The following is a 12,758-nucleotide window of genomic DNA, read 5'->3' as shown; positions in this document are numbered from 1 at the left end:
ACTCTATGGAGTCTTGGTCTGGGTGAAGGACTGCTTCCATATGGCAGTTTAATAAAATCTAATATGTCAAACTCATTCTGGAGTAACCTCTATCCCAGAGGGACACCATTCTTGAGTCTAGCTGTGCCCTACCCACATCTGTAGCTTCCTCCTGCCTGTTCAAATCTTCCCTCTCCTTCAAGGCCCAGGTGAAGATCATCTATCCTGTGAAACTCTGTAGATGACTCCAGTCACAAGGATCTTTCTTGTCTCTGAATACACATGCCACTGATTTCCCACTTGATTACACATTATTTGACACAATCCTTGTGATATTGATGTTACTTGTAGTGTGTTTCCCAATAAAACTATACTCAAAGTCAGAAACTTAAAATTTTACTTTGTTGTTTGCTCCCACCATACCTGGCATGGGCGTGAATGAATGATAGACAATGAAAGAACAGCTGAATTGTTCAAAAGTTAAAATTTAGCACAAATATTTTTTAAAAGGCTAGACCAGATAAAACCCCCTCATCAAAGATGTCTAAATTACATGTAGATCCAAAATTATATTTTGAAAAAAGAAAGGCAAACAGAGCTATCCAGCCAAGGAAGCCAGCAGAGGATAAAAAAAATATATTTCAGCAATAGCTTCAAGTTGCACAGACAACACAATTATAGAAAAAAGGGAGGGAGTGAAAGATGGAGGGCAAGATTTTATTCCAAATTGACCTTTATAAAGCTTTTGAAGGATGCTGAGGGAAAGCTGAGGATGACAGCAGACAATGAGCTAGCTGCTGCCTTATGGAGTAAAAGAATGACAAGAAAAATAAGCACTAATTGTGAGGGAAGGAGCATATGAAAGGGCATTACATGAAGGACAGGGAGATAAAGAGCTCTGTGCCCAGGGCCAGGAGAACTACATTCCATTTTGACAGCTTTCTTAGCCAAAAGATGTAGATAAATTAGAAGATATACAGATGTGAACAAAACTATCTGAATGGCTGGGAAATTCACAAAGCATGGAAGGAGTCATGGAAAAGTCCAGATATAAAAATCTCTCATGATTCACACTAATCGCTCTCTGAATCAAATCATTGTCCTCCCTTTTCTAGAACCACATGTAGCATCTTAAGCACATATGATGTGCCTGGCACTTTACACACACCACCTCTAAGCTAAACACCAACTTTGTTAGCAGTGTTACTCTTATTCTACAGATGAGGGCACAAAGGCCCAGATGATTATAGTATAATTTACTTATTTGCCCATTTTGCAAGTATTTATTGTTGCCTTACTTTGTGCTGGGAATAGAGTATTAAGTGCCCTCATGAGCTTACATTCCAAAGCTCATGGTCACAGAGCTGGAGAGCTGGATAAGATTTGGACTCTGATTCTAAATCACATGCATAGTCTCTTTTTCTCTTCTACCCTAACAACAACCAAAAAAAAAAAGCCCTACAAATGGTTTTCTTTGTAGAATTGTCAAAACAACATAATAATGTGGTTGTAAAAACTTTTGTCTCAACAACACTTATTGAAAAGACTGTTTAGCAGAGAGAATATGAAGTGTGCTGAAAAATTGGAAGAAAGTCTTTTCTTACCTTTTTATTTAGATTCCAAAAGCAATATATGGAAGTCTTCTATGGTGGATTGGTAAAACATAAGCTCTTCCTTTTCCAAGACAAACATAAATTGTGGGAAAGGATTATCAAAAAACCATAAAAGTGAGCTTGCAAAGCAAACAAGAGAAAGAAAATATGAGATTCCAGAAATAAAGAGCTTCAAAGCTTCAAAGCTAAATGATTGTGGTAAAGGGAGATCATGGATAGTGGCTCCTGTGGATATTGAGCCCAACATATATTTTAGGGGTTAGGGTTAGGGTTTTGACCCTTTGTGAGATGTGAAACCTAGGAATTGGCAAATTATGTATAAATGTAAGCCCTTGCACCTGAAGCCATAAGAGCTACTCCACCCTCCAAATGAAAACAACAAAACTTCACCTATGAGCTGGAAAGTTGTCTTCATGGGTCTAGGGATAAAGAAACTATTGCTCTTGGAATGGATTTACAATGAGATACTGCTGTGTATCACTGAGAGCTATGTCTAGATACTTACAATACAGCATGACAATGGGAGAAAAAGTTATTTATACATGTATGTGTAACTGGGTCCCATGCTGTACAGTGGGAAAAAATTTTTTAAATAAATAAAATCAAGGCACATATTGAAGAAACCTCAAGTTGAGAAGGGAATACAAAACTAGTCCTGAACTAGTGAAACTCCTAGAACACTTGCTAAAGCAAGTCATAAATCCCATTACATGGACACTTTCACAAGCCATTATAGATGCAAAAACCCCTATGAGAGGTGAATTCACAATAAAAAATATAAATCCAATGAAAAAATCAAATATAATGAGGGTAGGTCTGCAAACAAATCAATTGGAGTATTGGAGCTAGTAGAACAATTTGAAAAGAACTATAAAATAAGCAACAGAATTAAGAGATGGAAGAAGTAATAGGAATTACAATGAAAGAAAAGTGCAGAATTTTTGAAGAGACATATTTTAAGGGGAAGTGGGGCTTTTAAAAATTAAAAACTTAGTCATTGAAACTGAAAATTCCAATACATGTACAGTAAGCAGATTAGATAGATGTCACTGATGAGAAAAATAAGTCAACCGAAAGAAAGTATTAAGTAAATACTCTGAATACTGTAGAGAAAAAAATAGATGATTATTAAAGAGCTATCAAAATATATGAATATATGAGAGGATTAAACTTCTACATGATGCCAGTTCTAGAAGTAGATATTGAAAAAAAGGAGAGAAGCATTATTCCACAAAAATGGTTGAAAACTGTTCCCAAGTTTAATAAGACATGGGTTCTTTGAATAGCACAGAAAATCATCAGCAGAATATAGAAATATTAATTCCCGCAATATAAATACAAAATACTGAAGGAAAAAAATCTTAAAATAACAACAAAAGGAAAAGACAAAAATCACCTTAAAAAGAATGACTATCAGAGTTCCCATAATGGCACAGCAGAAACAAATCCAGTTAGGTAACATGAGGTTGTGGGTCTGATCTCTGGCCTCGCTCGTGGGTTAAGGACCCTGCATTGCTGTGGCTGTGGTGTAGGCCAGCAGCTACAGCTCCAATTAGACCCTAGCCTGGGAACCTCCATATGCTGTGGGTGCAGCACTAAAAAGACCAAAAAAAAAAAAAAAAAAAAATGGCTATCAAACTGATACTATATTTCATATTAGCACCAATAAATATCAAAATTCTATCCCCAAAGGGCTGGGAGAAACTACCAACCTAGAATTTTATACCCAGAAAATCTGTCATCATGTTGTGAAATATGGAATATTGGAGCCACCAGTCAAATGTGACTATTAAGCCCTTGAAATGGAGCTAGTCCAAACTGAGGTATAGTTTAAGTGTAAAATATTATAATTGATATTTCATATTTATTGCATATTGAAATGCTAGTATTTTGGATATATTGGTTAAATAAAGTATAATAGCATTAAGTACATCATTTTTTTTTACTTTTAAAATTAGTCCTACTAATCTCCCTCCAGCAAATGAAATTTACCAACTTTCTCCAACCTCAGGCTATTTGCAATTAAGATAATATTGTAGTTATCTCCTTGGCTACCTTGTACTTCAGAAATTTATGTTTCTAATAACACATTTGTACACTCATTTTATCCATAAATCCATAAGGACAGAGATGATATCAGCCATGTTCACCTGTAAGCATAGCATGGATCTGGGCCATCTGTCTCAGTGATAGATAAGAATGTGTACTTCAGCATACAGTGCCATGTTTTCAATCTGCCCACTTGGTGCTGCCTATCTGACCTTGGGCAATTCATTTAACTTTTCTGAGCTTTGAATTCTCAGTTCTTCAAAATTTAATGAAAAAATTAATAAAATACCTCTTAGGTTAGCTCCCTCTAATGCTTTTAAATTTGTGCCTCAGTCTTAATTTATAAATGTGACAACACAGAGAGGTCAATGCATTGAAAGAAAAGGTTTTACTCACAGTTCCCTTAGAAATAGAGGCATGAGACTCAGGGCCACATAGGGAAGCACCAGTGCCCAGTAGGAGAAAAGCAGGAGTGAGGGAAAAGTAGAGACCACAACTATTATTAGAATTTCCATGGGAACAGCAAAGCAGGGAAGAGAGGGCAAACACTTTAAGATTGATTAGTTTGAATAATTCCAGTGAGCTCTGGAGCATAGGGAATGCTCCTAGTTGTTTGATACCTGGCCCTGGGTGACTCAGGACAGGAGAATATTGACTTGTTTTGGAGAGTTAGATAGAGGTGGTTGGAGATATGGAGATTGTTTTGTTTGCATGAGAAGAATGTGTTCAAAGGCAAGTTATATGCTATCTCTAGGAGCAGATGGCTTCTTCCCAGGCAGCAAGCCCCAATCTGCCAAGATGTCAAAACATAATATAATAAAAAAGTTGTTAACACCCTGTTGTCCCTCAGAAGAGAAACATCTTGCAGGTCAAAGTGGCCATTCCCTTGTGTCTAATACAATTCTGATTATTTGGGCATTTTTTGTAATTCTTGCCTTGTACCAAAACCACCCTACCTACTTATCAACATGCCAACCAGATAAAAGCTGAAGTTCTCCATAATCCCAGTCTTACTACTAAGAGTACTCCCTGGCTAAACCTATCACGGAAACCACTCTCAGTGGCTTAAGCAGAAAAGGAGAACCTATTATAAGGACACAGATGTATCCCAGGAACCCTCAGCCAGCTGGGCCTATGGAATGAACTGGATCAAGGATTCCATGCAGATATTCTCCTCTGTTCCTTTTTGCTTATCTGTTTCTCTTGCTTCTTCTACAGACTGATATCCTTTGCTGCTTCAGTGCACACTGCAGGTTAAAAGTGTACCACTGTAGCTGATTGGCCCAGTTTGGGTGAGGTGCTTATCTCTAGTCTAATTGAGTGTTGCTAGGCAATGAGTCACATTATCCAAATGGCAGACAAATGCCCTTTGCTCTGGGAGAGGGAGAGCGTTTAGTGGAGCCAAGGTAATTTTGACCAAAGCAATTAGATCACCTTGGTTGAATAGTTTGAAAGATGCTGGTGAAAATGCTGGGTAAATGAAGTTAAATAGGACATTTCAAGCCACAAAGCTAGAGTGCATTGTATATTTTTAAGAGGGTGATATAATATGTAGTGTTAACCAAACATTTTCAACTCCAAATACATTTTCCTCCCAAAGATTTACTAAATATTATGGAATCAGCATCCTGCATAACACAATTGCCAAAGGGCAGAACTTATAGCCTGTTTTTGAATTTCCAAAGCACTTTGCCCATGTGACAGATGTTCAAAAAAATTTGCTGGTTTTCTGTATATCTTCTATAATATTTGGAGAGATGGGTGCATTGAAAGTTGAGATTATTTCATGAGAACAGACACAAGAAGAAAGTGGAAACTCCGAAGTCCTTGCTTAATGTATATAATCAAAGTTGGAGCTAGACCATTCCTCTGATCTAGTTCTCTCCTGCTAGAAGGCCCAGGAAAGCTGAGTAACTAGCTTAACAACCCACAGCAAAGATAAAACTAGAACCAAAGCACGACAAGTTTAATTAACAGTAGAACAACCTTGGATGTGTTCATGGTAGAGATTTGATTTTTCAAATATTTGCCAAGCCTGCTTTGAGCTAATTGGTACACAGATACTATAGATGCACCTGGGTTTTATGAGAAGAGGAGCAAGGATTTTACAAGTTCAGGGGCAAAAATCCTTATTTGCCAGCCCAAGCTGAGCCTCAAGAGGCTCCAAGATGGCACTCTTCACCTCTGTGCTGACAGCCACAGAGGCTGCCGGTACTCAAATGTGCTCACACTGAGAGCTTCTCAGAGTGTTTAATCCTTAATTTAAATCCTAATGATTATTCAGCCTTTTTGAGAGTTTAACTCGGTCATCAAAGGTTAAACTGCCTCCAGGTTCTGCATGCAACAAGGCAGGATATTAGCTGCTCCAGCCCTCAATCCAAGTGGAAATCAAGGGCCAGTGAGAAACTGACACTACCTTTGTTCAAATGACCCACCTAAAATTCTGCCAAGAGGAAGGCAGAGTGGCGGACACCTCCAATGGCCCCCAAGCGAAAAAATAGTGTCCCTCCATTCCCAGAGAAAAGAAGTCCTTCAAGGGGAGTGTGTATGTTGCTGAATGGAGGCGGAGACCTCCTGCGCCCTGCCCTTCCCACACCCCAGTACCTATCTTTATATCCAATGCAGAAAACAGAGTGCAGCAAGGAGACTCCCATTTTTTAGCCATCATGTAGCAAGCACCTTAGTGCATGAAGATTTTGCTTGGCCCAAAGCTTGTGCCAGGAACAGTTTTAAAGTAAATTCACCCTTGATGCCTTCTACCACTCAGTGGGAAAAGATCATTTAATGGAACATGCCTTTCAAAATGATGAAATTGAGAATGCTTTTTAGCAAGCACCAGCCTCCCAGACAGTTAAGTAGTTTATATAAAACACACATTTGAGGATGGAAACATTGCAAGAAATGGAAAAGGCTGGGAGGATAAAAGCCATAGCAGCAAGACCCCCATAGAATACTAAGTTAATGTTTCTTCTCAAAAATCCATCTTCCTGAATAAGTCCCTTCTTAAATAAGGATTGGACTCCCACCCACCATGACCACCTCTTTTCCCCATTCAGCACCTGCACCATGCCCAGCAGGGCCATCAGAGGCCATTTTCCAAGGTATTAGATTAGGACAAATTGTACAAGACACAGAGTCAACACTCATGAATTTTTGCCAATTGACTGAGATGAAAATATATCAGGCACCCCTGGGATTGATGGAAAAGTTTATCTGTCCCTGCTTTGCTCCAGACCCTTCTCCTGAAGGGAGAGGCAGCCCATGGAGTTCTCCCCCTCCAATCCATCCATGAAATGTGTTTTAGATTATTCCCTCCCTTGAGAATTTTGTCTGTTCATATGGATTTTGTTTTTTTCCTTTTTGCTTTATTAAGGTATAATTGACAAAGTTAAAATATGTTTAAAGTGTACAACATGATTTGATATACATATACATTGTGAAATGATTCCCACAAATGAGTTGGCGTACGGATAACCTCACATATTTACCTTTTTGGTGTGTGAGAATGTGTGTCTACTCTTAGCAAACTTCAATTAGACTGTACAGTTTTATCAACTATAGTCACTTTCTCTTCACGTAATTTTCTAAGCATCGCCTATGGCATCTCCTCCAATGGCTGGATCAGCTGAATGGGCAAATGCATCACAAGATTCTCCATTTCCTCCTTGTGTTGATGTAATGGGGAAATCTAAACATAGAATGACCTTTACTTTTGTTTAATTTTATTTCCTCACATTTAAAGGAAGAGTGGTTCATTATGAAGTACTTGGAAAATACAGAAAAGTAGAAAGAAAATTCTCCAGCAAATCCATAACTCCACCAAGATTAAAATTATTGACTAACCCTTCTTTTAGTCTTTACACATTTTACATGTAATTTACATGTAAAACTAAGAGCTAGCATCCATTGAGCATGTTGGTAAGGATTCAGACACATTAATTCTCACTGTAATTCTAGATGGTAAATACAACTTATTACTGTATGTGATTATACTGCACATGTAATTTTGTTGTTTTTGCTTTTAACATTAAAAATAAGCATTTTCCACTTTACTAAGTGTTTTATGGTTATCACTTTTAATGATTTTATATTTTTAGTTTAGACATACTTTTAAATGATTTTATTAAAGATTTAAGTTGTTTTCAATTTGTCCTTTTATAAATAATAGTGCCATGAACATCTTCATGCCTGTTTCTTATATTTAACATTATTTCCTTAGGATAGTTTTTCAGAAATTGAACAACTAGGTCAAATTGATGTAAATATTTTAAAGGGTTTATTCAGTTGTTTGCAGAACTGATCCCTGTGATTTAAAGCAATTTCATGTAATTTAAAGAATGTGCTATCCATCATTTTCTGAAGTTACTAACTATATCATCCTGCTAAGAGTAAAATAGCATTTGAGGTCAGCTTAAAACTGTAACATTTCACCCCTAACAAGCACGCAAAACTAAAAATGCTACTTAATGTAAATGAGTAAAAGCAGTTTAAAAGTGCGCTAATGTAATACCAGCTGTTTGTGGGTTGTTTGGTTAATAAAAGCATAAAGCATCTATAAAAGTTAGCCATAGTCCCACTAGCACCCAGAGGTTGTCAAATTTAAGATTTCAGTGCGTTTCTTTCCATTCCTTAATAGAGAGATCAGATAAATAATGTATAATCCATGTTTATACCTTTTTACTGAATATTATGCAATATAAATCTCCTAAAGGATCTTGGTGCTTCTAATCATATGCTTCCCAGATGTGTTATGCAAATGAACACGCTCTACAGCTTTGGGGGAACATACCTCCAGACTGCCCAACAGCTACAAAACGGAATGTTCTCCACCAGTCTAATGAGGAGCCAACATGGAGAGCAGACCCTCTCCACTAAGGCCCAGATCCCAACTAGAGGAGGGTTCCCCAGCTGCTGTCACTGCTGTGGCAGACCAGATGGCTGAGCACTTGCTCTTGTATTAACCAAAATGCCCATCAGCTCTCTGCTGACTTGGGAAGGACGACGTATTTCAAGAAAATGAAACTTTAACCAGGGACAGGCTCCTCTTGCCTGAGCAGTGGGAACCAATTTTGATGACTGTAAGTTATCAAGACCATCAGATAGAGAATGCTGCTGGTGGAGGTATTTTTAGAAGCCTAACACAACTGGGAGGGGGCAAGGGGGGATCTAGTTGTTTACTTAGGTTCAGTGACAAGCAGTTTAACCTATCAAAAGCACCTTCTGACCTCAGCTCTGGGGAGAGGACCCCTCATTGATTACTTGGTGTTACTTCACCCCCAGGTCTGTCTGTCACGGCTTGCAGAAAACATGCTGCTCCAACTTATCCAGAGCCTCTGCTCACAGTTCTCAGCTGTTGTCTCCATTTCAGGGTGGGGGAATGCTGAGACTCAGAGGAGATTCAGCTGTGCCTGGTCCCCACAGTTCACAATACTTAAGAGCAAGCAGGCTGCAGTAGCCAGTGCTGACAAGGACCAAGACAAAAATAAGCGTCTCAACCTTAAAAGAACACTGACTCCCCACATGGGCTCTCTAGGATTTGTTATAGTTGGTGTAGCTCTCATACAGACCCACCCCAGTTAAGAATTTTCAGGAAGAGATCTTGGAAATAAGGTGGGTGAGAAATTACAAACTGCTGCCCTTCACAGCCTGAGTGCCAGGAACTGATACCATTCCCCAAGGTAGATTTAAAACATTTGAATGTGTTGCCAAAATGTAAAGTTCAAGCAATTTCACATAAAAGTCTGGGTTTCTGGCTTACCTTGAAAATATGGGACATCTTCCAGCACTAGGCTTCTCTCTTGCTTGACAACACAAGCTTTCCTGTTACGGGGTTGCAGTTTCCAGTCAGCCACATTGTCCCCTTTCCCTATTACATCACGTGCTTCTCACCTAGCAAGACCCAGACTTCCCAAGATCTCTTTTGCATATGAGCACATGGACCTCTGGAGACCCTTACAACTTGCCCAACATCAGACAAGTTGTTTATTCCCTTACTCTATGCTCTTGGCCACAGACGTGCTTCCACCATAACTACCTACTACTTACAAGGTCTCTGGGAAAGGCTTCAGAGTAGCTTTTATAAGCTCCTAGGAACTCCACCCCTTCCTTTGCAAGCCCAGCTGATCTTTGTCTTCATTTCTGAATTAAAGTCCTTCTTCAAATTAGTTGGGTGAGGATGGGGAAACTAGAGCTCTTCAATAGAAGACTTCTGTTTAATGAGTCTTAATGCTGAAATGCATTTGTGATCTTTCGAACCTCAGATGCACATTAGAATTAGATGCCCTTGCCGAGGGGCAGCCAAAAAAGAATCAGATGCCCTGGCCCCACCTCAAACCAACTAAGGCAGCGGCTCTGGATCCAGGTGTTGGTATTTTTCATCACCTCAGATGATTCCAATGTGCCTTCATGGTCTCTGATGTCTCTCCGAGGTCATGGTCTCAAGCCCACCTAGGTAATTTATGTCAATTTGAAGGGTTCTGGCAACCTTTCTCATCTGGAAAATGAGGAAGAGAGATTAGATTTATGATCAACAATTGGGATGCTTTGCCCCTTGGCATCCACCAAGGAAATTACGAGGTTGTCGAGGTACTATAGGTATTGCAAAATGTCTCATAGAGATTGCACACTTCTCCATGTTAAGGCACATTTACACATATTAATAAAGATATCAGAACTCTTTGCTACTGCTTATAATTGCATTTACTTGGTGTGGTGGTTCTAGTTGCAAAATATGGGGTTTGGAGTGGGGAAGGGAAAATGTCATTGGTGATTAAAAATTGAGAGCAGAAGGAAGGAAAGAAGGGAGGGAGGGAGGAAGGGAGAGAGAGAATGAAAGAAAAGTTGGGCTCTGTCATAGTGATTTCATCAATTATTTCCAGTTCTGGCATTCTGTGGTTTGATGATAACACCTGGGAAAAAGAAAAAATGACTTCTGAGGAAGTATATAGTCTTTGAACACCCCCTACCTTAAAAGAATTATATTCTAACACAATCCTTTTTAAACGGGACTTCCTTCCTAGTCCCTTTCTTTGCGGAATGTTCTAATCCCTGGAGGCCAAAGCCCTTGAAAAGAATTGTCCTTAATTCAGGGACCTCAACCCAGGAGGCCCTGGTTTACCTTAATGAGCCCAGCAATTTGACAGCAAGAACCAGGCAAGGCAGCAGAGACAAGGACAGTGTTGTCAGGATAAATGTCAGTGGGCAGTGACAAAAATAAAACATTTTGCTACACGACAGATAGGTGCTCCCTGACAGTCTGTCTGCTTTTATTTCTTTGAAGTCTTCCTCCTGCTTTACTCTCACTCAGCTGTTAAATTATTCTAGCCAACCTGACCATTTCTTCAATAAACATTTTCCTTGCCTAAACCTAGAAGGAATTTCATCAAGGAAGCAGAGGCTGTGTTCATTAGGCTGGTTTTTCTCTTTGTTGCATCTCCTGGGGAAATGCCCCCTTGAGTTTCACTCTTGCATATGCAAGCAGATCTGGTGACCATTGCTAGGCAACATGTCATCATAAATATTTCATCGGCAAAAGAACGTCTGTCTCAGAGAAGCCATCCTTCGTCTGTTCTGGTATTTCAGCTCTCCTTTATAAAAATGATAGGAAAAAAAAGCCATCCTTCGTCTGTTCTGGTATTTCAGCTCTCCTTTATAAAAATGATAGAAATCCATGTCCCCTTCATTCCCTGACATCTGTGATGAGGAGCTGATGACAAAGTAATCAGGTAGAAAATTCTTAAAATCCAGGCATGGCAGTAATTAGAAGATATAATGGGGAAAAAAAATCCAATTCACAATATTGTCTTAGTCAGGTTAGGCATCTATAAAAAAATGCCATAGACTGAGTAGCTTAAACAACAGACCATTTTTCATAGTTCTGGAGGCTGGGAAGTCCAAGATCAAGGTGCTGGAAGATTCTGCTCCTCGTGAGGGCTGTCTTCCTAGCTTTAAGATGATTGCCTTCTTGCTGCATCCTCACTGGGCAGAGAGAGGAAGCTCTGAAGTTTCTTCTCACAAAGGCACTAATCCCATGGTTGGGGCTCCACCTTCATGACCTCTCCTAAACCTAATTACCCCAAAGGTCTCACTTCTTAATACCCTCACATTTGGTGTTAGGGCTTCAGTAGTTTTAGAGGGAAATATTCAGTCCATAACAGATATCAACCAAATTTTCTTAAATGATATTCATAAAAACTTTGAAGTGATACATTGGCACATTTTTATGAAGAAAATAAAGGATGTGATGGTGTCTGAACACTGTAATGACTATTTCTTTTTAAAGAAATACCAACACATAAGGGTGACAATAATCAAGCACATAACCAAAATATCAAAAGTGGTTTTCTTAGGGTATTTGCACTCTGGATGTAGTAGACAGAATTCTAAGGTAGCCTCCAAGATTTCCACCTTCTGATGCGTATGACATACAATCATTTACTTAAGTGTGGGCAGGACCTATAAATAAAATGGGATGTGACTCCTAGAGTTACATGTCAAAAGGAATTCTTCAGATACAATTAAGATCCCTAGTTGATTGAATCAAAAGGAGGATTATCCCGAGTGGACCTAACCTAATTGGGTAAAAGAAAAGCTATGAATTGCCTGTGGGGACCACATAGCAAGGAATGGTGGGTGGCCTCAATAAGAATAACCCCAGCTGACAATGAGCAGGAAAATAGGGACTTAAATTCTACAAGGAACTGAATTCAGCAACAACCTTGAATGAGCTTGGAAGAAGACCCCAAACTCCAAAAGAGAACCAGAGCACAGTCACCACCTGGATAGTGGCCTCATAGGACACCAAGCCAAGATCCAGATAATCTCTGCCCAGACTCTTAACCCACAGAAACTATAAATTTGCATTGTTTTGAGCTAAGTTGTCATATTTTATGATGTAGCAAGATAAAACTATTACAGTGGGTAAGTGTCCTTTTCTTTCCTCTGTTAGCATTTTTAAAAATTCTCGTGTATTTCTTGTACAATGAACCAACTGAGGACAAAGTTGAAGGTTCCATTTGGAACACAGATTTTTAAAGAAAAAGTATAGCATCACTGGCATCTTTGGCAGAGGACGTTTCCCACCAATTTCCTAGCCCTTGGGCCACTTTCACCAACTTC

General features: G+C 39.1%; 1 long non-coding RNA gene across 1 annotated transcript in view; it reads right to left on the bottom strand.

The window, feature by feature from the left end:
* LOC110261616 overlaps nt 1-9,912 on the bottom strand; it is a 131,015-nt gene extending 121,103 nt beyond the window's left edge. Inside the window, exon 1 of the long non-coding RNA XR_002345978.1 lies at nt 9,400-9,912. This is a non-coding gene — a long non-coding RNA (uncharacterized LOC110261616). The remainder of the gene's footprint in view (nt 1-9,399) is intronic.

Source organism: Sus scrofa, chromosome 7, assembly GCF_000003025.6.
Source record: "Sus scrofa isolate TJ Tabasco breed Duroc chromosome 7, Sscrofa11.1, whole genome shotgun sequence".
NCBI lineage: Eukaryota > Metazoa > Chordata > Mammalia > Artiodactyla > Suidae > Sus > Sus scrofa.
This window is presented reverse-complemented; position numbering and strand designations above follow the sequence as displayed.